Source organism: Oryctolagus cuniculus, chromosome 10 (assembly GCF_964237555.1).
Source record: "Oryctolagus cuniculus chromosome 10, mOryCun1.1, whole genome shotgun sequence".
Lineage (NCBI taxonomy): Eukaryota > Metazoa > Chordata > Mammalia > Lagomorpha > Leporidae > Oryctolagus > Oryctolagus cuniculus.
The window spans coordinates 70,293,053-70,320,310 of record NC_091441.1 but is presented as its reverse complement, the minus strand read 5'-3'; the positions used below and the strand labels follow the sequence as shown (position 1 = coordinate 70,320,310).

General features: G+C 51.2%; 1 protein-coding gene and 1 long non-coding RNA gene across 3 annotated transcripts in view; both read right to left on the bottom strand.

The window, feature by feature from the left end:
* LOC138844062 (uncharacterized) overlaps positions 1-23,965 on the bottom strand; it is a 33,292-nt gene extending 9,327 nt beyond the window's left edge. The window contains exon 1 of the long non-coding RNA XR_011379454.1: positions 1,009-23,965. This is a non-coding gene — a long non-coding RNA (uncharacterized lncRNA). The remainder of the gene's footprint in view (positions 1-1,008) is intronic.
* LDLRAD4 (low density lipoprotein receptor class A domain containing 4) overlaps positions 1-27,258 on the bottom strand; it is a 273,217-nt gene that overhangs the window by 244,388 nt on the left and 1,571 nt on the right. The window lies entirely within an intron of this gene.

Sequence of the window (27,258 nt, the reverse complement as noted above, 5' to 3'; positions counted from 1 at the left end):
AAGCAGCAGGTGATGGCTCAGGTACTGGGGCCCCTGCTACACATGCAGGAGACCCACACTGAGTCCCTGGCTTCTGGCTTTGGCCCGGCCCAGCCCCAGCTGTTGCAGGCATTTGGAGAATAAACTGGTAGATGGAAGATCTCTTCCCCAACTCCCTCCAACCTTTCAAAAATTAATTAATCAATTTTTAAAACTCCTTCCTTCGGCCGGCACCGTGGCTCACTAGGCTAATCCTCTGCCTCACGGCGCCGGCACACTGGGTTCTAGTCCCGGTCGAGGCGCCGGATTCTGTCCCGGTTGCCCCTCTTCCAGGCCAGCTCTCTGCTGTGGCCAGGGAGTGCAGTGGAGGATGGCCCAAGTGCTTGGGCCCTGCACCCCATGGGAGACCAGGATAAGTACCTGGCTCCTGTCATCGGATCAGCGCGGTGCACCGGCCACAGCGCGCCAGCCGCGGCGGTCATTGGAGGGTGAACCAATGGCAAAGGAAGACCTTTATCTCTGTCTCTCTCTCTCACTGTCCACCTGTCAAAAAAAAAAAAATTAAAAAAAAAAAAAAACTCCCTCCTTCACTGCTTAAGTTCTATGGGAAGGAGAGTGCCTTTGCTACAGAAAATGCAAACATATCACTGGGTTCCAGCCTCCCTTGCAGCTACAGTGCAATCCAGTGACCCAAGTCCCAAGCTGGTGTACCACCTGGGGCTTGACCTAGAGCTAGAGATATGAGATAGCAAGGGTCACGAGGAGCCCTTGCTGCTGGCCGTGTCTGCCATTTGCATGACGAGTCCTGACCGATGCACAGCCTTGACGTGACCCGGCCCTGTCACACAGGCCACTGTCGCCATCTGCCAGAAGGAAACAGCACTTCTGGGAAAGATGAGGGGAGGGACCGATCACGGTCTTCCTTCGGTTAGCTCAGTTCCCAGATGACGAAAGCAAAAACCGAGGAGTTTCCCGGAGCAAAGCAATCAACCACATGAGGCTGCGTGAATGGGGACATGGAGTGCTCACCTGTTCATTTATGGAGTGCTATAACTGCTGGAAGCTATTCTGCACACCTGGGATAGAGCAACGGGAAGACAACAGTGAATGCCTTCAAAGTAAACAGATCATCGGTGCACAACCGCAACTACGTAACTGGTTAAGTCTGCCCGCCTGCTAGAATGGAGGTCCATGAAGTCAGGGACCCATCTGTCCAATCGCTGCTCTCTCCCCACTTCCTCAGGTACCCAGCCCATCACTGGCACTCACTCAGTGTTGCATGAATAGATGTGAGGATGAATGAACTGAGTTTGTTCAAATGGGAACACCATGGTGCATCCTATAATAAAGGGCAGAGGCCGAGTCGTGGCCTGGGAGACCACAGTGCGGCACAGTGTGGGAGCAGTGGGCAGATGGAGTCCAAGTGCGAGGAAGATACAGGCACTGCAGTAACCGAGGCAGGGCTGTGCACAGATCAGATACTGGCAGGGAACTAGAAAGCTGCCTGAGCCACACTAACTTAAGAACTTGGCCGACTTCGGGTGAGGTCTAGGGTCTCCTAGTGACAACCGAAACAGAAACATACTGGTCACTGGCCTATGAAAGCACCTGAAATACCTGCTCTGGAAGTCAATGCGTCTTCAGGAGACCCGTATGTATGTTTGTTTTTTAAAAAAAATCAGGTATTGAGACCAACACTGTGGCACAGAGGGTTAACGCCCTGGCCTGAAGCGCCGGCATCCTATACGGGCTCCAGTTCTAGTCCCGGTTGCTCCTCTTCCAGTCCAGCTCTCTGCTGTGGCCCAGGATAGCAGTAGAAGATGGCCCAAGTCCTTAGGCCCCTGTACCCACGTGGGAGACCCAAAAGAAGCTCCTGGCTCCTGGCTTCGGATCAACACAGCTCCAGCGGTTGTGGCCATCTGGGGAGTGAATCAGCAGATGGAAGACCTCTCTCTCTGCCTCTATCTCTCTCTGTAACTCTTTCAAATAAATAAAATAAATCTTTAAAAAAATCAGGTATTTTACATGGAAGCAGTAACATACTAGTTGCTGTGATATAAACAAGGTTTGCCTCCTGATTTCATGCAGATGTTAAAGCTCAGTCCTAAGTGAATTATACTAAGGTGGAAATAATCCAACTATGGTGATGAGAGGTGGAGCCCAGTGGGAGGTCCTCAGATCACTGGGAGCATGCTGTCACAAGACAGTTCTTCTCAGAGACTCAGTTATAAAATCCCAAGTTGGGGCCAGCCTCTGTGTCTGTGTGTGTGTGTGTGTGTGTGTGTGTCCTGGTGTACCATATGATCCTTCCTCCACCCACACTCCCTCTGCCCCCTGGGGCTCTTCCCACAAGAATGCCATTACCAGATGATGAACCAATGGGACTGCCCCATCGTGGACTGTAAGCCTCCAACATAAACCTCTTTTCTTCATAAGTAGCTTGTTTCAGGCATTTCATTATAGTAACCAAAAAAAATACTGCGTTAGTCATGCTTTAATCAAGTACTGGGCATTTGTTTTGTCAAAACTGTGATGTAAGGGGACTAATGAAGATTTTCCAGCTTTTGAAGGAGTCTGCATGGATTTTCTTGGAGTAGTGCAGTGCATCCTTCTGTGCAGCCATGAGGCTGTGTCCCACAGGGTGTGTCCCACAGCTGGAGGGGCACTGCTGTGCTCCACAAGATCTATCCCCGCACTGGGAGCTGAGACTCCACTTCCCAGGAGTTACCAGTCGTCCATCAGAATCAAGCTAGCCTTCTGGAAATGGAGCTTTCAGGAATAAGGGGAAAAAAGGCTGAACAGTTTGATGAATTTTTCTAGCATCTGATTTAACGGGCCTCACCTCATCGTTCGTGAGGCCACCACTCAGAAGCACATCTGGTGGGGCACTTCCAGACCGTACATTTCCAAGTCCAGGAGGAACCTCTGGCTGTAAGTTCAGCCTTCCTGTGTGCTAGTCCTCCATCCACTAATGCAGATTAGGTGTGGCCGTATAAACGACAGCAAAATTGTGTGTCAATTAAAAACCCATAATTTTCTTATTGTAACATCATATTCTGAGATAATCTTGGGCTCACAGAAGGAGTTGCAAAAATACTCTAGTTCCTGTGTATCCTTTATTTTTCTTTGACAGAGTTAGACAGTGAGAGAGAGAGACAGAGAGAAAGGTCTTCCTTTCCGTTGGTTCACTCCCCAAATGGCTGCTACAGCCAGCGCTGCGCTGATCCAAAGCCAGGAGCCAGGTGCTTCTTCCTGGTCTCCCACGGGGTGCAGGGCCCATGCACTTGGGCCATCCTCCACTGCCTTCCCAGACCATAGCAGAGAGCTGGACTGGAAGAGGAGCAGTTGGGATTAGAACCTGGCACCCATATGGGATGCCGGCGCCGCAGGCGGAGGATTAACCAAGTGAGTCACGGTGCCAGCCCCAAGCTCCTATGTATCTTTAACACTAACCACCCTTAGTGTTAGCATCCGACAGCCACAGTACAATCATAGCAACTAAGAAACTGACGTGGGCGTAACACTACTACCCAGACCACCGGCACTGGACTTGCCCAGTTTCTCTCGGTGGCCTGCCTGCCTGCCTGTAGTGCAGATCCAGCGCAGGATCCCACGGTGCCTTCAGTTGCTCCACCTCCCTAGTCTCCCGCGTGCTCCAACAGGCCTTTCCTTGTCATTCAGGTCTTTGACCCTGGTGAAAAGTACTGGCCCGGTATTTTGTAGAGTGTCCTTCTGTCTGCGCTTAGTGGAGAGCCTTGGGCTTTGATGACTCGGTGCCTCACTGGGGAGGAAAGCTCAGTGCGAGGAACCCCTCTCAGTGCTCCAGGGGCACAGACACAGACTCATCACGGATGACACTGACCTGAGGGTCCAGGCCAACCAGGTTCCTGCACTCTAAGCCTTTGCTATCTGTAATTAATCAACATTTTTATTTGGTGAGCGTCTTAGGGACCATTCAAATACTGTTTCTCTGTAACTGTCACTGACTAATTTTAACACCCAGTAAGAGATCTTCCCTACAGCAATTATTACTAGGTGAGTATTATTACTCATGGTGAGTCTATTTCCCTCAATTATTCTACGCATTAACTGGAATTATTCTGTAAGAAGAGTTTTCCCTTCTCCTCCACGCTAATGCTTTTATTCCTATGAACGGCTCGAGCTGGCCCTAATCCAAGAATGAAAGAGTCCATTAAGAATTAGTTGAGAGAATATTCACGCTGTAATACATAATGCAAAAACCTGCATACGTTCTATAACTAAACGATAAAAAGTGGTTGCAGACAGAGACTATTAAGAATGTAAGTTCCATATATGATACAATAGGTTAACAGTCTGACCTATCAATAGCTTAAAGTCTTCCTGTGTGTATTAGCAATAAATAAAAGGCACGGTTATTTAATAATCTATAGGCAGAGTAACCACACACGACGTGAAGAAAAATCATCTCTAGCCAAGGAGAGATCCCTGGAGGGCAATCTAGCACTTTACACAGTGTCCTTGGGGGACTAAAAGTGTTCCCTTCCCTGGGAGGAGAGGCACTGGCCTCTCTCCCCAGTCACTCACCACGGGGCAGGGTCTCAGCTGTACTGTGGAAGTGGCCCAGTTCTAAACGTAAAGTGGCAAACAGGCAGGTGTGTGTGGTTTGGAGCAGATGTTGTGGGAGATGCCTGTATCTCACATCCAGGTGTCTAGAACTAGGTCCTGGCTCCACTTACAGTTCCAGCTTCCTGCTGATGCACACCCTGGGAGGAAGTAGTGGTGGCTTCCCGGCCATCCTTGTGGGAGACACAGGTTGAACTCATGGCTCCCTGGCCCAGCTCCAGCCACTGAAGGTATGAACCAATAGATAGGAGCACTCCCTGTCTATTTATCTGTCTCTCTGCTTCTTAAGTAAATAAAAAATAAATAAATATGACAACAACCTGCAGAACATAGTCCATCATAGGCAGGCAGAATTTCACATCTCTGAACTCTCAGTGCAATGTTTTCAGAAATCTCCTCACACAGATGAATGCAATCATTACTTTCAGTAAGTACAAAAAGTAATCCATATGGTACACAATCTAGAGAAACTTTATAAAAATAAAAGAAAAGGGAAGATAAAGAAAAGGAAACAGGGGCTGGCATTGTGGTGCAGTGGGCTAAGCTGCTGCATACAATGCAAACATCCCATATGAATGCAGATTCAAGTCCTGGCTGCTTCACTTCCAATCCAGCTCACTGCTAAAGGCCTGGGAGAGCACTGGAAGATGGCTCAAGTACTTGGTCATGACACCCATGTGGGAGACCCAGATGGAGTTCCAGGCTCTTGATTTCAGCCTGGCCCAGCCCCAATTGTTGTAGACATCTGGGGACTGAACCAGCAGATGGAAGACCTCTCTCTCTCTCTCTCTCTCTCTCTGCCTTTCATATAAATAAACCTTAAAAAAAGAAATCAAAGGAAATAAAAGTGGCTAAAAGGGAGGAACCAGCTTTGTAGCATAGTGGGTTAAGCAGCCTGCAATGCCAGCATCCCATATGGGTGCTGGTTCAAGTCCTGGCTGCTCTGCTTCCAATTCAGCTCCGTGATAATGGCCTGGGAATGCAGCAGAAGATGGCCCAAATACTCAGGCCCCTGCACCCATGTGGGAGACCTGGAAGGAGTTCCCAGCTTTGGCTTGGCCTAGCCCTGGCTATAGTAGCCATCTGGGGAGTGAACTGCAGATGGAAGATTCTCTCTCTCTCTCTCTCTCTCTCTCTGTAACTCTGCTTTCAAATCAATCAATCTTACAAGGTTGGAGGGGGAAGAGGGAGTGCATAGAAAAGAAGCCTGAACTTCACAATCCAGAAGAGCTGTGAGTGAGCCGTGCACCCTCCAGGGACAGGAGTTCACCCGCTTTTACTCTTGCTGTTTCTCTTACTGCGCCACATTCAGTTGCGTCTAAAGTGACAATACCTGATTACCTGGAAGTCACAGGTGGTGAGACCGGGAAAAGCATCTGCCCCATGCTGGAAACTTCTGATCTCCTACCCCTCCATGCTATAACAGGGCCTTCCCCAGGTCACAGTCAACGGCTGTGTGTTTTCTTTTTTTGACAGGCAGAGTGGAAAGTGAGAGAGAGAGAGAGAAAGATCTTCCTTTGCCATTGGTTCACCCTCCAATGGCTGCAGCGGACGGCACATTGCGCTGATCCGAAGCCAGGAGCCAGGTGCTTCTCCTGGTCTCCCATGCAGGTGCAGGGCCCAAGCACTTGGGCCATCCTCCACTGCACTCCTGGGCCATAGCAGAGAGCTGGCCTGGAAGAGGGGCAACCGGGACAGAATCCGGCGCCCTGACCGGGACTAGAACCCGGTGTGCCGGCGCCGTAGGTGGAGGATTAGCCTATTGAGCCGCGGCGCCGGCCGGCTGTGTGTTTTCATACGCACTGCCAAATTACTCCCAGAAAAGAATGCCCTCGTTCACTCAATCATCGATGCTTACTGAGCCCCTACTCTGCGGGACGGGCTAGAATTCTTAGAGTAATGAGCACAGTGGGAACTAGTCCTGATCTCGGGAACTCGATGGGACAGACCCCTAGGAAAAGAAACTCACAAACATTACCATCAGAGACTATGGTGAGGAGGAGAAGCCAAAGTCTGCGGGCCCAGCGCCCTGACGGTACACAGGCTATGCTGGGGCCACCAGCCGGGCGCAGCCCTGCCACTGGGCCAGGCAGTGGCTCTCTGACCCCTGCCCGGTAAAAGTCTTGGATGGACTTTGCTGGCACAAATTACCCTGGGCATCAGTACCCTCAGGCGACCTGGGTACAGTGAAGCCCTCTAAGGGGACGCTGGGGTGACACTGCGCCTCGTTCACCTTTACACCTGATCACGGTGCCAACGCCAGGCTCTAAGAACACTGGGTAAGATGTACTTGTGGCAGTCACACTGTCCTCCCGGGAAAACGACATTTCCCTGTAAGCCAGATCACGCGTACGTCTCCAGGAAGAAACGGAATTGAAGGTCTGTGACCACAGGCAGACGGACCTCTCTGCGTGGTGACACCGGGAGGGCACGCGTGCTAACGTGTGCCTTCACCACAAGGGTCAGAAGGCAAAGCCTGAATCCTGTTCTCTCACGCCCCGCCCCTGACCCACCATGGACTGGGCTCCTGACTGTCTCCTGCAGCCCGTCAGAGTGTGTTCAGCTGATGGGGACACATGAAAGGGCAGAGGCCAGCAGCCCCGGCCTTAACTCACCATTAACAAAGTCATTTTATTTTATTGATGAATCCGTGTCTGGGCTCTAAAGGTCAAGAACTCCAATTCACCTCCATTAACGACACCACCCCACCCTGAACCCTGCCGATCATATTCCTGCTCCACAGATGGTCGGCCCTGTAAGCAGGTGGGGCTCCCTCATCCACTGCGCTAGGGGACCACTAACCCGAGCTCCCGCTGGCTGGAGACAGCGCCGGCCCCTCCCAGCACCCGCACACACTGCCTGCTGCGTGGCTGGCTCTGCCTCTCACTCCGCCCACCCCCAAGCCCGTCTGGCTTGCAGATGCAGGCAGAATGATTAAGCACATCTGAGAACTCTGGAGCAGGCTTGTTCAGTGTGAAGGGGAAGCATCGTCCCCAGTTAGCAAAACCGTCCTCCATCCCCAACAGTAACGGGCAAAGGAGAATGTGTCTTCTTTACTGTGTTATCTGTGGTTCTGCGTGATGCCAGCCCCTCCTCCTTCTCTGGAACAAGGACAGTGCTTATGTAGCATTGCTCACGTCCCTTCTCAGTAAGTGCAGCTCCCAGCTTCTTGCCTATAGGTCACGATCATTGCCAGGAAGCCAAGCAACTTGCAAGAAGCAGCAGCTGGTACCCTGGCACCGCTATCCCCACTGAGACGCAAGACTGTCACCTGCTGAAGGTGCCAAGGTCACCTCCCCCGGGGGCTGGTTAGCAAGAGTCCAGGACAGGGTTATGCAGAAGTCCCAGGCACACCTCTCTGAGGGTACGTGGGGCCGCAGCTCGGCTAGACCACAGCACAAGACTGCTGCAAGACTACAGGTGACTTCATCAGCCACAAAGAAATGTGAGAAGTCACACAGTGAGAACTGCCACAAAACCTTTTCTCAGCCCAAGGAAAAGGACTTAGGCGAGGAACTGCCTCTCACCAGGAAGCAGGGAGGGTCCTGGAGCCCTGTGCTCTCGTTCGCACACCCGCTTCCTTCACAGGGCTCCCAGGGCAGCGCACACAGCGCACAGGAACTGCCAAACAGCGAAACCCTTCGAATGGCAGACATGCTCTCTCTCGCATCCAAATTCATTTTTGGGCCCATGATACTGACAGGTGAGATAGGAAAAAAAGTCTTATGGCTAAGATCAAATTATTTTGACAGTTTTTGCTCTTAAAAATGGTAGCAATGAACTTGCTAGTTTGCTTCCTCCCTTCTGAACGTGATGTTTGGAGATCATGCATGCTGGTTAAGGGCGTAACTTTGGTGTCAGATAACCTGGTACAAATGCCTAACCTGCTGCAAACAAGCTGTGTTGCGTTGTCTCTGTCAGCTGTCGTTTTTCATGTGTGAGATGGGTTTAAAGCTCACCTCTTAAAGTTGTGAAGATTAAACCAAAAATGCTAAAGTGCTTGGAACAGTGACCGACCCATGGAACATAAATCACTGAATGGCAGCTAACAATATTGCATGCGTTCACTATTCTTGCCACCTGTTCGTGAGAAAACAAATCTGAAGCTTTGCTTAGGACATCCACAGCTTTTCCCACGGCACCCAGTACGATGCAGAAGCTCAGAGAGGCCGCTCGTCCCGTCTGCCGTCAGATCGCGGCTCCTCATTAGGTTTTTGCTCAAACTGCATTTTTCTTTCACTACTCAAACAACCTACACATTTTGTGATTTCAGTTCCTCTGCACGTGTTTTTCAAGTATCATAAACAACTGATATGGAGAGACCCTGAATTTTCATAACATACACTGAAAATAGCAACCAACGCATACTTGTTCGGGGCAGGAGGCTGCAGAATGTTGCTTAGCAGTAGCTCACGTGCGCAGCATCAGGAGTTCGCACTTTCTGTAAGTTAAATGTGGGTCGTGTCTGCTCCGCTCAGGCTGTGATGAGCACATGGCCTGGCATAGAGGACGCACCAGGGAACCCGGCAGTGCCAATGTGTGACGGTTGTACAGTGGCATGCTGTGTTGTGGATGCATGAAGCCCAGGCCAAGTTCATGGCACCCTCTCCTGCCCAGCACACCCTGCACACAGCTGGATGCCTGTTTCAGTGCAAATGCGGAAATGACAAAGCTACCACAGGAAAGGGCGGCCTGGGAAGCCACACGCTCTGACCAGCCGGGTCAAGTTCAGGGTGTCAACTACACATCAAAGCCAAGACTCCAGGCTCCAAGGCCCCTCGCTAACCACTAGCCTCTTATTAAAATACCCTTAGAAGGAGAAGGAGAAGTCACTCCCCAAGCCACACCACCCTGGAGGGGTCAGGCACCGGCAATCTCCATCTCACACTGGCTCAGCTCAGGGCAGCTCATTCCCCTTGGACATCACCTTCCTTCACCCGTGACTGTGTGCCTGCTTCTCTGGCACAGGGCGTGTGAGTGCCCTGCTCCCATTCATCCCAGCATCTTCTTCCAGCCCCTTGCCACTTGCCAATCATCCTGGGTTTTGTGGACCACAGGGAAAAGAAACGCACTATAAGGCCACAGACTCAAGCCCTTCTTTTAGAGGAAAAACACACTAGGGCCACTTTTAATTGTGTGCTTGCTCATAGGTCCTAGAAAGACACAGGGACCCATGAGGTCTCTGCAAAGCAGCCAGACACCTGCTGCTGGAGGCCAGGGGCACCTCATCACATCATCTGGGTCACCATCAGCAAGGGTCTCACAGACCATTCTACCTCCTGGTCTCATAGAGAAACTGAGGGACAGAGCAGTGAACGAACTCATCCAGGCTTACACAGCCGTATAGAGAACAACCTCACTGTCCTTCCCTCCCAAAGCCAACGGATGGCTTTTACTTTCTGCTCTCAGATGCACTCTTAGTGAGACTTCACAGGGCAATAGTGAATCATAGTCCCAGCACATTAAATATATTCAGTGATACCAGAGGTGCACAGACTGAACATGTGCAATCGATCTGTTGTTCACCACAAAAGTATGAACAATTGTGACTGATCTATGGGTTTTATAAAACTTTTTTTACTTAAAAAAGAAAAGCTGAGGGCCAGCACTGTGGTGTAGCAGGTTAAGCTGCCACCTGTTATGCCAGCACTTCTGACCCAGCTCCCTGCTAATGTGCCTGAGAAAGCAGCAGCAGATGGTCCAAGTGCTTGGGTCCCTGCACCCACATGGGAGAACCAGATGGAGTTCCTGGCTCCTGCCTTCCACCTGGCCGGGCCCCAGTCACTTTGGCTATTTGGGGAATGAAGCTGCAGATGGAAGATTTCTCTCTCTCTCTCTCTCTCTCTCTCTCTCTCTCTCTCTCTAACTCTGCCTTTCAAATAAATAAATAAATCTTAAAAAAAAAAAAAAAACTAGAAGAAACAGATAAGGAAGTACAGAGAGTAAACTCACTTTTAATGCCATTATATCTATCAACACAGTCTTGGTTGTTTGACTATTAAACAAAGGATCATTTTCTTCGTATTCTTTTATGACCTACTTTGTTCCATTTTAAAATTAAAGCACTTCTCAAGGTCAGGAAATACTTTTCTCAAAGAACCACTTTAATGGCTACAGCAAGTGTATCCAAGTACGGGTGTAGCATTGCCATTTAGCCTTGTGTTGTCTGAGACCTAGTTTACCATACGTTAATATTGCTGTTTTTAAGCTTCGATCCCATCAACCTCTTCTCCCTGTCAGCTGCAAACCTGACTGGCGGGCACTTCATCTGTTCCCCCGTGTTCTTGATAAAAGCCTGGAGCCACATCCATTACAGAGTTCCCTCTTGGTTGTGATTCATCCATTCTTTGCATTTGCCAATTCAGAATTAAAATTATCGAAGGATCCTCAAATTATCACAAATGTTCGTGCTCCATTCATTCATTATATATACTAATGGTTATTTATTTAAACAACACTGACCTAGGGGCTCTGAAAGTGGCTGTGAAGTATTAGTGATACTTACATATGTGAGAACTTTTATAACCTTCAGTCACAAAAACACACCCAAAATCTATTCAGTCCCAAAAGCTGCAATATTTTTCCCTTAAAAACCTTAAGAGCTTTTAAATTTTTTCATGTCTGTTTTTTTTTTTTTAATTTTTTTTTTTTTTTTTTTTTACAGGCAGAGTGGACAGTGAGAGAGAGAGACAGAGAGAAAGGTCTTCCTTTGCCGTTGGTTCACCCTCCAATGGCCGCCGCAGCCGGCGCGCTGTGGCCGGCGCACCGCGCTGATCCGATGGCAGGAGCCAGGAGCCAGGTGCTTTTCCTGGTCTCCCATGGGGTGCAGGGCCCAAGCACCTGGGCCATCCTCCACTGCACTCCCTGGCCATAGCAGAGAGCTGGCATGGAAGAGGGACAACCGGGACAGAATCCGGCGCCCCGACCGGGACTAGAACCCGGTGTGCCGGCGCCGCAAGGTGGAGGATTAGCCTATTGAGCCACGGCGCCGGCTTCATGTCTGTTTTTAATTAAAAAAAAAAATCCCCGCAGTACTGAGATTTGCTTTGGTAATGTACTAGATTATAAAAACTGTTCAAGTTGCTGGAGACAGAAGTCCTATGATTGAAGATCCCCAAGCCAGCTATGGGGAAACTATTAATGTTAGGCAGTACGTTTGTTTGTAATAAACGCATGCACTCAGGCCCTGTAACCAAAGCAGCAGCTTTGAGTCTGAAGAAAGGACAACAGGCTGTGTTCGATGGTGCAAAAACAAGAAAACCCACAAAGACAAGCAAGCAAGAACCAGCCGGAGGCAGAACGCGCCCAAGAAGGTTGGAAAGAAGGAAAAAGCACGTTTTGGGTTCCTGTCTTTTTAAGAGGCGGTATTTAATGCTGAAAATATCATGAAAAGTGCATCAGATGTTCTCATTTGAAGTGAGAAGAGACAAAGTGTGGCAAGATTAAAAACTGCCTTGGCAAAGTGCCCTGCTGGTTCCCATCACGGTTTCCTTGCATGGTTTTCCCGAGAGAAAGGCGAGCTGCCCCGGGGAAGCTGTGCCTGGGAAGGCAGTCAGTCCACAAACCCAAGGCGGGCGTGAGGATAAAGTCTGCTGGGAGGGTGGCCTGTGCCCAGGGGGCTTAACAAGCAACAGTGTTCGTGAGCTCAGCCCCCATGGGGGGTTGAAAACAGACCCCAGTCGTGCCAGGCCTGTCCCCCACCCCTCCCCTGGCATGCTGCAGCCTGCCCCTGAGGGACAAGGACTGTGCAAACCTCTGTGGCTTCTTTCCCTCCCCACCATGCTGTGGGAGAGAGCACTGCAGAGCTGTCCACAGACCCAAGGAGCTCCCCACGTGGAGCACGCCCCTCCCCTCCTGTCGGCCTGGCCATCTGTGTCACAGCCCTGGGTGACAAGCAATGAGAATTCACCCTGGCCGCCTGGGCTGTTCCTCTCACTCCTGTACCATCTCATGTGAGCAATGTGCTTACAAAGAGACAGAAAACTCAGCAGTTGAACTGACCTTGAACATGGAAGCCCATCTAGCAGAGTTAGTGCCTGGGAAATGGACACATTGTTCAAAAGCAAGGATTTTTTTTTTTTAAGACATAATTTAAATGTGCTAAGTACATGGCAAATAGACCCAGCTACAAGTTAGATAGCCAGGGTCTCCCTCCCTTGGGAGAAGACCAAAGCCCAGTGACTGTCCATGTGCCGGCTGCCCCGGGCCTGTGGCCGTCAGGCCCTGCCCTGGCTGCAAGGCCGAGTCTGAGGCCTCTCTTGCTCCCCTGCCCCGGCGCTCTCTCCTGGCCCAGCCACCCTGTCGGCAGCATTTGTGCTCCATCACCCCCGTCTTCTCCCCATACGTCATTTTCTGTAAGACTCCACAGCTCTGCTTGTTTATCTAATCATCTGTCTCCCAGGCCACTGTGTGAACTCCGTGAGTATGGGAGCTGTCCTCTGTCTCGTTCACCCCGGTATCCCCAATACCAATGACAGAGCTGGATACACAGCAGGTGCTCCATAAACGTATGTTAAATAGACACAACCAGGAGTGGACCTACAGACCCACCAATGAACCACGTCCTCTCTTCCACCATCCTTACTCTAAAGTAGGGAGTCTTCCCATTCCAGTGTTTCCACAGAATGCATGAGAAAGGGAAGATGGCTCCCACACACGTGCTCGCAGCTCTGACTGTACCCACCACGGACACAGCTGGATTCGTGACCACGCTGTGTCCTTCCCAGCCACAGGCACCAGTCGGGAATACTCTCTTCGCCATGCTGGAGGGCCTCCTTCCAAGAGTCTTGGCTGCTCGCCTGTGGCCTGGGCCTCACAGACACGAATGCCTGAGCTGGGCATGTGGCACAGCAGCTAAGAAGACATTTGGGACACCCACATCTTATATCAGGGCGTCTGGGTTCAAGACCCAGCTCCTCTTCTGACTCCAGCTTCCTGCTTTTTGTTGTTGTTAAAGATTTGTTTATTTGAAAGGCAGAATGACACACAGAGAGGGAGACAGAGACAGAGACAGAGACAGAGAGAGAAATAGGAGAATCTTCCATCTGCTGCTTCACTCCCTTAAGTGCAAAATAGCCAAGGCTGGGCCAGGCCAAAGTGAGGAGTCTGGAACTCCATACGGGTCTCTCACATGCTTAGCAGGGGTCCAAGTACTTGGGCCATCTTCTGCTGCTTTTCCAGGCCCATTAGCCTGGAGCTGGATTAGAAGTTAAACAACTGGACTTGAACCGATGCCCATATGGGATGCCATTGTAACAGACAGAGGTTTAACCTGCTGTGCCACAATGCTGGCCCCTCCAGCTTCCTGCTCTAGTGCACCTGGGAGGAAGCAGGTGAAGGCTCAAGTACTTGGATCCCAGACAGCCATGTGGGAGACCCAGACTGAACTCCAGGCCTCTGGCTTTGGTTTGGCCCAGCCATGGATGTTGCAGGTATCTGGGGGAGTGAACCAGCAGATGGAAGATCTCTCTCTCTATGTCTCTCTGCCTTAAAACACAAGCATTGGGGGCTGGTATTGCAGCTTAGTGGGTTAAGCTGCAGTCTGCAATGCCCACTGATATCCCAAACAGGCGCAGGTTCCAGTCCCGGCTGCTCCACTTCTGATCTAGTTCCCGGCTAATGCACCTGGAAAAGCAGCAGAAGATGGCCCAAGTGCTTGGGCTCCTGCACCCATGTGGGAGACCTGGAAGAAGCTCCTGGCTCCTGGCTTCGGATTGGCCCCGCTCTGGCTGTTGCAGCCATTTGGGAGTGATCCAGAGGATGGAAGATCTCTCCCCCCCCCCCCTTTCTCTCTGTTAAATACACACACACACACAACACTGAGATTCACCTGGTATCAGCAACTCTGGGCTCCACACTCAGCAGCAAGGAGTCCCTGCTCCACAGAGGACAGGACCTTGTCCTTGCTCCCTGTTACACTGACCCAAACCCAAATGTCTGCTAGAAACAGAAATACCCTCAGGCCTCTAGGATCTTAAAGGCACATGGGGAGGGACATAAAACACCCTAATGGCACGTTTTTATGTGCAGAAATAAAATCACATCTTGGTTGTTTTCCTCTTTTCTTTTTTCCTCAACACCAAAAAATAGCTTAATTTTCACAACATTCATGACATGAACATGCGCTTGAAGAAGCTACCACGCAGGTAAACCATACGCTGTCTTACTCAAGGCAACGTTTCTCTGTCTTAGAAGCAATCTCCTGGCACCTGTGCAGTACCTAGAGTAAAATGCAACAGAAGTCGACACCGACAGCTCTGCAGGCCTGAGAACGTTCCTCTGTCCCATCAAGCAAGACAACGGGGAAAGAGTAACACAAAGACAAGGAACTGTTTAGCACCACTTATAAGTTATATCTCTGCTTTGATATAAAACAAAGCAAAAAAATTTATGTCTGACAAATAAGAAAAAAATCAAAAGATTGTCTCCATGAGAGAAATCGATCCTCACTAAATGTGTTCAGAAGCAATCATCATATGGGAACATCAAGTTCAGTGACACCGGGGAGACCAGACGCAGAGGCTCATGCCCTGTGGCTGCAGTTTAACAAACGCACTGGAAGGGCACAGCTTACGCCATGCACCCCAGCGACACAGCCACCCCTGAGATCGCCTGGCCGCTGCTGCTGCTCTGAAATGTCCTCAGTCCCTCCAGCCACGGGTGGGATGCTCAAGAGGACTGGGGTTTCAGAGGCACAAATATCCCCTGGGGGCCAAGGTCATCACAACGAGGGGGGCTGCTGGCCTTCGCCTGCTCCCTGCCATCACGTCAGCTGTGAGAGGCGGCAGCAGCCCGGAAATCACGGTACTCACTGCAGGACTGCGGGTCCACCACAGCTCCAGTGCTTTCTCTGCACCAACGCGTGCATTTCCCCCAGCGACCCTCTGCAGTTCTCACTGCCGCCGTCCTCCCCATGTTCTGGACCGGGACAGTGAGGCACCAGGAACTCAGCTGCTCCCCTGTCCACTCAGGCTGGCAGGGCAGAGTAGGACTGAGCCCAGGCAGTGCGGAAGACACAGGCTTGCACGTAAACCCACTGGCGGGGGGGGGGGGGGGGGGCAGAAAGGAGAGAAGGAGAGAGTGAGACAGGGAGAGGAAGGAGACAGAGAGAGGGAAGGAGAGGGAGAGAGAGAGAGGGAGAGAGGGGGAGAGGGAGAGGGGGAAGAAGAGAGAGACAGGGAGAGGGAGGGAGAGGGAAGGAGAAAGAGGGAGAGAGAGAGAGAGGGAAACAGGGAAAGGGAAGGAGAGAGAAGGAGACAGGGAGAGGGAGCTGCAGTGGGGGGCTGAGGGGGCGTGCGGAGGGGCACAGAGAGGAGTTGGCCCTCCCAGGGGGCCACGCTCCACGCCCTTCAGACTCAGCTCCGCAGATTCAGATACAACCACCCTGGCACTGCCCACACTTCAGGAATGGGCCAGCACAGGTGGTCACTACTGACACACGAACCAAGCCTCTTCCTACCCAGCGCCAAGCAAGGAGCCGACTCAAGGAGTCCCCACAGCTCCAGCACTGGTAAAGCTGGACTTCTGCTAAGAGAACATCAGTGTCTGAGGCGGGGAGCTCCCTGGAAGAGGTCCGGAAGCCAAGGTGTGCACCTGTCATGGCTGCAGAGGCAGGACCCCACAGCTAACTTAAAAGACAGCCTGGGCCACCCCCGTACTGAATCCCCTGCTGCTGCCCCCGCCCTCGCTGCCTGTCTGCTAGGACAGCGCTTCCAGAATTTGCTTTCAAGTCTAGATTCAAGTGCTCCTCCCCTCCCACAGTCCCTCTGTTCCCCCTGCGGATCCTCTGGGCACGGAAGGAAGGCAACAGGACCCTGCCTGGCCCCAAGTCCTCTCCTGGGCATCCAGACCCCTGCACTGGCTTCACTGCCATCCCCTAGCTCCTCTGTGGAGACAGCAATGGCTTTGGCCCCGGTCATCCCACTGAGCTGAGGATGCATCCCCCCTACAACCTGCCATTATTCCATTTGATTCTCTCTAACATCTCAGGCAGCCTGTTCCATGCACCCTCCCTCCCTTTGGCCCTTTCTCCCTCTTCCAAATTTCTTTACCAAAAGCTGTGCACACTGCCTGTGTCTGCTTCCTTGAGACTTCAGAACACATCCTGGCACTTCCCTTCCAGGCACACACACTCTCCTCAAGGAGCTGGCTCCCGCACCCACGCTCTCCCTTATCAGCAATGTTCTGCAGAGTCCTGTCCAAAGCCTCTCCGTTTTAGGCTATGCACAGTCCCTGGACAGCTGCTGGATCCTTTGGTTCCAATCGTTATCCAATGAGAAATACTATCCGGTAAAAATATCTGGTGAGAAACTGTTTTGACGCAGAGAGGCTACAAATATGATGGAACTGTGCTGTGGCCAAGGGTAAAGAACAAACTCACTGTGAAGCTCCTGCAGGCCTCTTCTGCTCTACAGGCTGCTCTACTCCTGCGCCCGCAGGCTGTGGACGTGAGCGGGAAGCAGATGAAGCACTGAGAGGAGGCACGTGGTGATGCACCGCCCGGGGGTCCCAGGGCAGGGGGATCTGGACAGGATCCATTGCCTGCAGAACCCAAAACCCAGGGGACCTTGGGAAATGTGCCAAGTGTGTATGCACCTGTGTCCAGACGTGACCCAGGTGAAAATGAAGACTTAGGAGAACACAGCATGTGGCTTCAGCTCCCAATAGCTGAGACCCCCTGAAGGGCAGTGCACTTGGGCCACCACCTACCCTGTGCCATTGACAACAGTGCATGTGACAGGGTGTTCAGGGGTCCTGCAGCCGGCCGCAAGAGGCAAAGGGATCGCCCCCTAGGGTGAGACATGTGAGCAGAAAGTAGGGTTTTCCTGAAAGGGAGGGAGGAAGGGAAGAAGGTAGATAGGACAGGTGGAGGCTTACAAGGAAGGTTGCAGGAAAGAGAAAGGGCTCTCTTCCTAACCAGCTACAGATAGAACAGGGAAGACCTCCTAGACAAGAAAGAGGGGCAGGAGTAGCTTGATCTCATCAGAAAACTTTCCAAGAGGAACTTAATTTCTGCTCTCCTCTTGAATTTGTAACTCCTCTTATTTGATGATGTTGTTTCCCCTTTCCAAGTTCTTCTCCTGCCTGTAGCTCCTGCCAGCTGTCTGTAGCCTCAGAGTTGGTGTTATTGTAGGGTTCGCATGACAGCAGGGGCTGCCCCATTCTCTGCAGAAACAGCTCAGCCATGCACCACAGCTGAGGGACAGCAGCAGTTCAACTCACGTGTGGCAGACACAAGGGGTGGGGGGCTCAGAGCCGACAGGAGGTGCCCAGAGGCAGAGAGGCGGCCTCAGGGTGCATGGAAGCGGAAGGAGAGTGAGGGGGACTCTTGTCCCCAGAAGTTTGCTGCAAGAAGGAGGGGAGAAGGGATCCGTGCACATGTGGTGTTGCAAACTGTAGACGGCTGACCCCACACACCCATGGGCCAGGCCGTAGAGGCAGCCAGGGCACACACAAGGTTCAGGGTGCAAACAAGGACATTGGGTTTAAGAGTCCCAGGGGAAAGACTGATTCAGGGGTGGACAATTGGCCTAGTGGCTCAGAGATCCTGTGTGTGAGGCCTGCCTCTAGCTCCCGATTACAGCGTCTACCAATGGAGACCCTGGGGAGGCAGCAGCGATGGCTCAAGTAGCTGGATTCCTACCACCCATATGGCAGACCTGGATTGAGCTTCTGGCTCCCAGCATGAGCCCTAGCTCAGTCCTGGCTGGTGCTGGCCTTTGGAAAGAGAACCAGCAGATGAGGGATTTCCTCCCTCCCCCTCCTCCTCCTCTCCCTGTCTCTGTCTCTGCTCGCCTGTAAGGCCTTTGCTTAACAGAGTGGAGACACATACCTATGGCACCAGTACCCAGGGAGCACCTGACCACTGCCGTGGGGGCAGGATTCCCAAGCCCACAAGCAGGTGTCAGCAGGAGGGACACCCATGCCCTTTTAGTCTCGTCCCAAAGCTGAGACAAGACCCTCACCCTCCCAACCACCCGCACACACCATCTCTCCCACCATCCCCCCCACTTTTACCCTCTCTTCTCTCAACTGAGACCCACACTCAAATATGAGCTCTTGTGATAAGCTCAGTTTTATTCCAAACTGCTTATTTGTATTGTGGTAAAATATCCATGACATGAAATGCAGCCGTTCAACCCTCAGGAGGGTGATTCTGCAGTGTGCGGTGTGCTCACACGGCGGTGCAGCCATCACCACCACGGGTCCTGTTCGCTTTTACTCCAAGGCATTCTAAAAGCAGAATGACACAAAAGCTGGCAGGGTTACGACAAGAAGGAAGCACGTGAAAGTCTGTTTTCTGGATCAGATCACAGACCACACTCTTAGACACATGCTTAAAAGGGGAGCTCAGCTGCAGCTCCAACTTCCTGTATCTTTTTCTGTCCAGCCCTCGCATTTAGAGCTGGATTCTGAAGGAAAACAGCCCTTTCTCTCCCATTCCCCCGACACCACAGTGAGGAGACACCCGGGTCCACACTTCCTGGCCGGGAGACCCACATCTGCACTCTGGACTGCTTGGCCAGCCGTCAACGCAGCCCTGGGCAGCGCCTCTCTGAGCCTGCGCCATTGCTGACCCACAAACCTCGGGCGACGCCCACACCTGCCAGGGCTGTCTCGAGGATCGCATGAGAGCACAGATGCGAGAGCACCTGGCATGGCAGACGATCTTTCTTCCTTATGTAGCTCTGTGAAATATCACATGCTGGGATCCACGGTTGTGCCATTCCAAAAGGGCAAGGAAAACACCCCGAACGTTCTGAAATTTTTTCACAAAAGAAAAAAAAAAAAAACAGAAGTGTAGGTGCGAAGCCCACTGGGGTCTGCCATCCTACTCCTGATAAGAAAGAGCACTGAGCAGTTTGTGGGGCCGTGTGCTGGTCCCCAGCACCCAGCCAAGCGGTGAGCGGGCATTCTAAGGAGTTCCCAGGACACACATGGGTCCTGTTACTCCAGGGCCATCCAGACAAGATAACAGGAAACAGATGGTGGATTCTGAAGCACTGCACTCGGTGTGATTCCCCTAAGTCAGACAAACCCCATGGCAGCTGAGGCCAGTCTCTTCTTGGGGCTGGCACCCCCGACCGGCCTGAGGAAGACCGAACACTCCACAGGAAGGCCAGCACAACTCCCTGTCCCCTGGGGGGAGGCAGTGGTCTCCTTAGAAACTGGAGAAGGGCTGTGTTAACACGGCACCCAAAAACTTGCATGTGTGTTATTTTTCCTGTACAGCCCCTAAAGCAGTACTATCGTAACAGAGCACAGAGCTAAATGCCCAGCTCGGGTGAGATCATCACCATCACCATCATCACATTCTTCTAGTACTGCTATTATTACCCCGAACAAATCTTGAACCAAGAGATGACTTCCGACACCCATCTGGAACTATTCTACTTATGCCAAAGTTAACTGAAAGGAAAAAACTATCCACATTAACATATTCACTGTTTGCTTAAAATTTTAAAATGGAAGGGTGGGCGCTACAGCACAGCAGGTTAAGCTACAGCTTGGGGGCACCTGCGTCATATACAGGAGTGCTGGGTCAAGTTCCTGCTACTTGGCTTCTGAACTCCCTGCTAATGCACCTGGGAAAACCCAGATGGAGTTCCTGGCTCCTGGCTTTGGCCTGGCCCAGGCCAGGATGTTGCTGTCATTTGGGGACTGTACTCGCAGATGAAAGATCTCTCTCTCTTTCTCTCTCTCTACGCCCCCCCCTTTTCTCTCTCTTCCCATCCCCCCACCGCCATTCCTCTGCCTTTCAAATAAATCTTTAGAAAAAATGTGACCCTAAGCCACCATTCAGATGCTAAACTTGTTTCTCATCTTGTTTGAGGCTCCTATATTTAAACACAGTGTCCTGGGATAAGCAGACACAGACTGAGACTCTATCCCATGCCACGTCTGAGGGCTTGTGACTGCTGATGACAGCATGGGACGCTAGAGGAGAAACCACCATCCAATGGCCATCAGCTCAGGCTGGGGGAGGGATTCAAGGGCAGACAGACCTTTGGGATGGGATGGGATAGGATGAATGAGAGAGGAACCCACATCCTGGGGATTCCCCTGAGCTGAGAGCCTGGTGGCTGGCAACCTCTAGCCCCGCCCCCAGCTCCAGCACCCCACAGGACACTTTAGACTGTGAGCTCCCAGGTTGTTTCAGTCCCTCTGGGGCTCTTCACGGTTGTGGCATGATCTCCCAGGAGCCAACAGCAAGGATTCCAGAGACATCTGCATGCAGGAACACAACAAGGGTCCAGGGCCCAAGAAGAAAACCACCAGAGGGGCCGTGTATTCAAGCACAGGTCTGATTTCTCTGGGGCTAAGTGGCTTCCATTTCAGGGGTGACCCTAACATCCACGTTGCAGAAGGAGGATGGACAAAAGCCAATATTTTTCAAAGAACCTAATGAGATCCATAGGTCGTTCTGACCTTGGAGGCTCAGTGAGAGGAGATTCATCTTAACCCAGGGCTGACAGTGAGCTGACGGCAGAGCCAGCACTCAAACCAGCCCTGAGTGCTGCTGCGTAAGCCCTGATGCCCAGGAGGCCCCACTGGCATGGCAGGTCCCTCTGTGGGATGCTCTAAGCACACACAGGAAGAGCTGGGAAATGGGAGGCTGCCGTCCAAACAAACGCATCTGCAAGATTAAACATCAACTGGCATGCTTCTGGCTTTACGGCTCTTCTATTTCATTTGTTTGGATGTTTCAGCTCTTTAAGAGCTATAAAAGCCAGGTGTTTATAACTAGCTTTATATTGTGGGTCTTCAAAAAGTTCACGGAAAAGGACGCCGTGTCTTCTGATTCTGTTCTGCCACAAGCATTTTAAACTTCGTACTTAAGTATCCTTAAAATAAATATGATTTCAGGCAACACAGAAATTCTTTCCTGTCCTCATTTAAAATGATTATGTACATACCTCAGACATGAGGCTACCACATTTTCTCAAAAAAAAAAAAAAAGTAATCACATATGGCACAGCAGGAAAACCTTGGAATGATTTTAGGGAAGAGGGCGGAGATGAGAGGGTGGGTGTTCAGCCTCGTGGTTAAGATGTCAGTCAGGAAGTCTTACATGGGGAATACCTGGGTTCAGTCCCAGGCTCTGGCTCCTGATTCCAGCTTCCTACTAATGCAGACCCCAGGAGGCAGTGGTGGTGGCTCCTGTTATCCGCACGGAGACCTAGATTGAGTTCCCAGTTCCCAGCTTCAGCCTCACCCAATCCAAACCTTGGCAGGCATTTGAGAAGTGAAACAGCACTCTCTCTCTCTTTCTCTGTATGTCAAATAAATACATTGTTTAAAAGGGAAATGAGTTTGGGATTTGTTGGAATAACAACATCAATTATGTATTAGTCACACAATGAAGCAAAATTATTGTGGTTAAGATTATAACCGAGGGTCCAAAGCCAGGCAAAATAGCACAATATAAAAAACACACATATCACAGTGTGTCCTGATGGCTGTTTAGAAAATCTAACTTCCCTCAAGCAAGAGCATTTGAGAGTTATGAAAAGTCATTATTTCCACATCTACTAAATTGCAAGTGGGAAGACTGTCGGGACTTGCACATGTATCATAAAAGATTCCATGTACCTGGGAGAGCCTTAAGATGGAGAGGAAGGTGGTACAAGGAGAGCCCCAAAGGGAGATGAAAAGCTAATAGCAAAAGCAGCAAGAAACTCCTTGGGGCTGGGCAAGCAGGCCGGTTTGCTGGCACTTTGGTCACAGCAAGAGAACAAAGGGAGACAACACTGGGGAACCTTGAACTCCAGACTGAGGAGTCTGGAGCCTTCTTAGGAAGCAAGAAGAAGCTACCGCAAGTTTGGTGCCAAGGGAAATCTATCATCACAACTATGATATGACAAACAGTGGTGGAACAAGAGAGGGAGGCGTAGAGGCAGGAAGGCCACGGTCCCTCTCCCATCACCTGACTCTGCTCACAAGCAAGTGTGGACAGCATGGTCAATCCTGGCTCACTAAAAGCAGCCGGCTGTGCTGCACCAGCCCGGAAGGCCAGGCAGCAAGGAGGCTACCACACAGAAGCCAGCCGCTGCTCCCAGCACAAGGGTCTCCTCCTGCCTCCTGCCCGCCCTTCCTTCCTCTTTATTTGAAAGACAGAGTGACAGAGAAAGAAAGGGAGACGGAGAGAATTCTATCTGCTGGTTCACTCCCCCAAATGCCTGTAACAGGCAGGTCTGGGCCAAGTCAAAGCCAGGAACTCCACCCTGGTCTGGCAGGGCCCAAGCACTTGGGCCAGGATCCAGTGCTTTGCCAGGTGCATTAGAAAAACAGAGCAGCCAGGACCTGAACTGTCACTCCGCTATGAGACTGCCGGCATTGCAGGCAGCGGTTGAGCCTGCTGCACCCCAGTGGTAGACTCCTCCATTGGTCTTTCTTTCTAATGAGTCTTCAAGGCCTGGTCATTTGGGAAACACCGTCCCCTGACAGCCCATCTGCAAGCTTCCTATTGCAAAGTCCCCTATGAAAGACTTAGAAAAGTTCCACAGTCGAGACAGTGGTTTATAAACATCTTTTCCCGGGAGTTGGCCATGACATCTGGCCCCTTTCTTGAGAACCGGCTCTCCACATCCCGTCAACAAGGGTTCTCCGGGAAGTCCTGGAAAGCATGGGCTAAGGTCATCCATGGGTGAGCTTGCGGGTGCAACTGTGAAGACGACAGTGCTGAGCTGAATGCTGAAGGCCTGGATGGTGGAAGTGGCTGAGAGTCCTGGGAGCCGTGGGGGTCCTGCACACGCGGAGCCCACCACCCCGCCCCTAAGACCACACCCGCCCTTTCAGGGTCCATGGGAGCAAAGGGCACCCTCCATGCTCCAGTTCAGGGGGTTCTTCCTTTTGGGTCAGCAGTGGCTGCAAAACACCTGGCACCAGCACCCAGAAAACAGCTCTCCTTCAGATGCCTGCAGGCTAGCAAGTCCACTCACCTTCCTTTATCGGTGAAAAACCCAGATTTCTGTAAATTGGCTCTGATTATCCTTTTCACAAGAAAGACTTGCTGTACATTCACCTGCCTAGTTATCCAAGGTTAAACGTTTTTTCTAACACTGAAGCAACTTAACAAATCTATGAGTATGTCTCATGCAAACCTCTGATGTGGAAGGATGGTGTCAGGGCAGGGAAAAAGCAGAATTCCAAACCAGGAAGCACCCAAGGTGCTTCCTAGTCACCCAAAGTACAGCCAACCTCAGCAAAACCCCACACCACTGGGGCTCTTTCTGGATGAGGGCTGACCCAGCCTTGGGGGCGGGGGTTGTTTAACGACAGTGATATTTCAAGCATCTACAGCTTTGCCTGAATGAACCTGAGCCGAGCAGAAAGATGGCCTGGAAGCACAAAAACAGCAAACTGAGACACCCCCCCCCCCCCCCCCGCCGCCCCACAGCTCTCAGGGAGCCTCTGCGGCAGCAGGTTGCAAACAGCTTCACAAACACCAGCCGCTGCACCCCTCCGCTGACTGGGGAGCGGGCCGCTCCTTCTGAACACACGGCTAGGAAGAGGCAGCTGGCAGCTGAAAGAAATTGATTTCAGTGAAGTCTCACAAGTTAAGATCAACCAATCCCCCTTGGAAATTCAATCATAAGCCTTAATAAAGTTCACATCTTTGGATCCAAGAATTCTGCTTCTGGGAGTTTATCCTATAATCAAATATACGGAAGAGCTTTTACGCACAGAGGTGTTCATCGGAGCATTATTTATCAGTAAAAACTGTCAGAAACTGCACTATCCAACAATATGAACATAATTTACAAATTCAAGTATATGTGCATCAAAGATTAGTATGTAGCAATTTAAAATCATATTTATAAAGGAAATGTCTGTCAGGTAATGTTAAAAGAGAATGATCAGGATGCATATTATGAACACAGTTCTACAAGAAATTTGCACAGAGAATGAGATTGAAAGGATGTAAATTAGCTTCAGATGGCAAGATTACATATGGGTAATCATTTTTCTTCCTTTGACTTCTTGTCCTTTCCAAACTTTCTTATAATGAGCACATGTTCCTTGTAAAAGGGGAAAATTGATTTTTTGTTACAAAGTAGAATCTAAATAACTAAAATCAGCTCTTAATTCTATGTGCTGAAAAAAATTAAAAACAATGTATCAATTCCTGTCCCAGGAAAAGCACAATTAGGAAGTTAAATCTGCAATATGGAACTATGTGGGTATCTGGATATTCATCCAGGAAGCAACATACAAAGGCAGAGTTTCTAAGCACCCAGGAGGCCAGCAAGGCTCACAGGCAGGGGACAGCAGCCTTCCTAGTTTCCACCACCAATGTCCCACAGCTCCACCCAACAGCAGGCCTGCCCTGCCAAGGCAGCTCCACAACCAGTCTTTTAGCCCCTCAGCAGCCAGACTGCAGACCCTACGTCCTCCTGGTACAGCAGCCCTGAGTCTCTACCTCCCAAGACTTGGAACATAAGCTCTTATTGGCAGTCACTGCATAGTGACTTTTGCTTTGCCCTAAAACAGAATTTAAATCCAAGAAAAACTGTCTCTATTCCTCCATTGTTTGGGCTATTTTAGGCAAGATTTTCCTTATATCAGCTCAGAGAATCAACACAAACACTGTTATTCTGCTATTTTCAATTCCAAAAACTAAGGCGTTCACATTTATTGTTGTCTTGGAATAAGGCTAGGAGGAAAACAGAAGGCTAGGAGGAAAACAGAAGACACCCACAAAAGGGGTGGGCACCAGGCTCCTGCTCCCACCTTCTGAGACCAAGCTTCACCCAGAGTCACCCCTTCAGCCTCCCACCCAGGCACCTTTTACAAATGATGTGCACAAACAGAGATGAGAAGGGCAGGCAAAGCACACAGGCAACCAGGAGGAGGCCAGCTGTGCACCTCTCCTTAACACTACCATTCATCATTTCTCAGAGAGATGCAGGGAAGCTGAAACCATCACCCACAGGCACTCGTGTGCTGGCTGTGACAAATAAATGACATTCAGCACCTGACAGCTTCCTTGCAAGGGGCAGAGTAGTGAATTTGACCACCCCTGCTGCAGGAGAGTAGAAATCAGTTCTTCTGAGTCTCCCAACCCACCCTTGGCTTTCTCTGCACTCTGGACGGTGCTGGTCCTCAGTGCTTCCCAGACTCTCAAGGGATCCTGGCAAGATGAAGGTCCTGACTGCAGAAGATCTACAGAACACAGAGGTCTCAGTCTCCAGGTGAGCCCAGTGGGCAGGTGAGGTTACACGTGGAGCTCCAAGATTCACCAGCACCAGCCAGCCCCTGACTATACTGAGTGTGCTCTGTGGCCCAGTAACACAGCTGCATGGTAACACCAGCATCAGAGCTCTTGTGCAGACCGACAGAGGAAGCCCAAGACCAGCGCATGGGCCTGGCACACCAGCAATGCTCTGAAACACCAGTTCCCCATGTCTACTAGACCAACAGCAAGACTGCTGTTCAGGTAGGCTGACACAACCGGGAGCACACCAAATGGCAAGAAAACGAGTTTCTGGGAAAACCTGGAGTTAAAGTTAGAAAAATAAGCTGAGAAGGAGTTATGAGAGGGTGGTTATGAAAAGTAGGGAGGGGTGCGACAAAGAAGAACATGGTGCTCGGAGCTGGCTGCGATGAGCTCTGGACATCAACACAATTCTGATGTCTTTTATTCGGGCTTGAATATTCAAGAGCACTGCCTTGCCACCAAGAATTCTCCAGGCAGAACCTGGATTCTGATTATTTCCAACAGGGCCTCAGGTTGGCCTGGACAGAGTGCTGAGGACTGGACGTGGCCATCTCAGGGCTCAGAAGTCTGGGCTCTTCGAGGGATGGCCCAGCCACCTCCACCGGGCAGCCAGGTTCAGGTGGCTCTGATGGGCTGACCGCCCAGCCTGGCAGGAGCATCTGGAGTCCAGGGGAGGAGGTGACAACTGCAGGAAGTTTTCACCCCTGGGCTGGGGGCTGGGCAGGTCTCAGCTCTGAGCCCCGTCTGGCTAAGGTTCTCTTTGTTCCTGCCTCTCTTCCTCTGCTTGTTCCCCCGCCTCTCAAATCTGCTTTGCAGAGCTTCACTTGGGTGCCTCTTGATGCCTCTCCTCCCCAGCACCAACAGGAAGAGGCCTAGCAGCACACAGCCCGCCACCTCACAGAGGGGCTTCGTGTCACCACCCACCACCCAGAGGGGCCCTGCCAGGAAGACACAGCTCATGGGACCAAGACAGCCCAAGTGTACCCAATCTGGAGTCAGAGCACAGGGGTTCCATCCACAGTGGCTGGCAATCCAGAGATGGTGCCAAGAGCTCAACTTTCTCACGTGTCCTCTGAACCTACATGCAGTGAGGCCATTTTCATTGGGCCATAAGACCACCCTGCCCAGCACAGGTGTGCCAGCGTTGAGGCTCCTGTGTTTACAGAATTGAGAGCTCACCCCAGGGCCACAGGAAGGACCTGCACAGCTGGAGGGGAGGACCTGCATAGCCAGTACTGGGCCTGGCAGCCCAACTCCACGCTGCAAGGCCACACAGCAAGAAGCCAGGCCTAGCACTCCAGGGCTCTACACTTGACCAGCAGCTCAGAGAGGCACAGGAGACAAGTGTGGGATCGTCCTTATTTACAAACAGGCAAAAGGAGATAGATGGACAGGCATTGAAAGACCCATCGAAGAGCAGAGACTTAACTCCTGGAGAAGGCTGATTCCGGTCC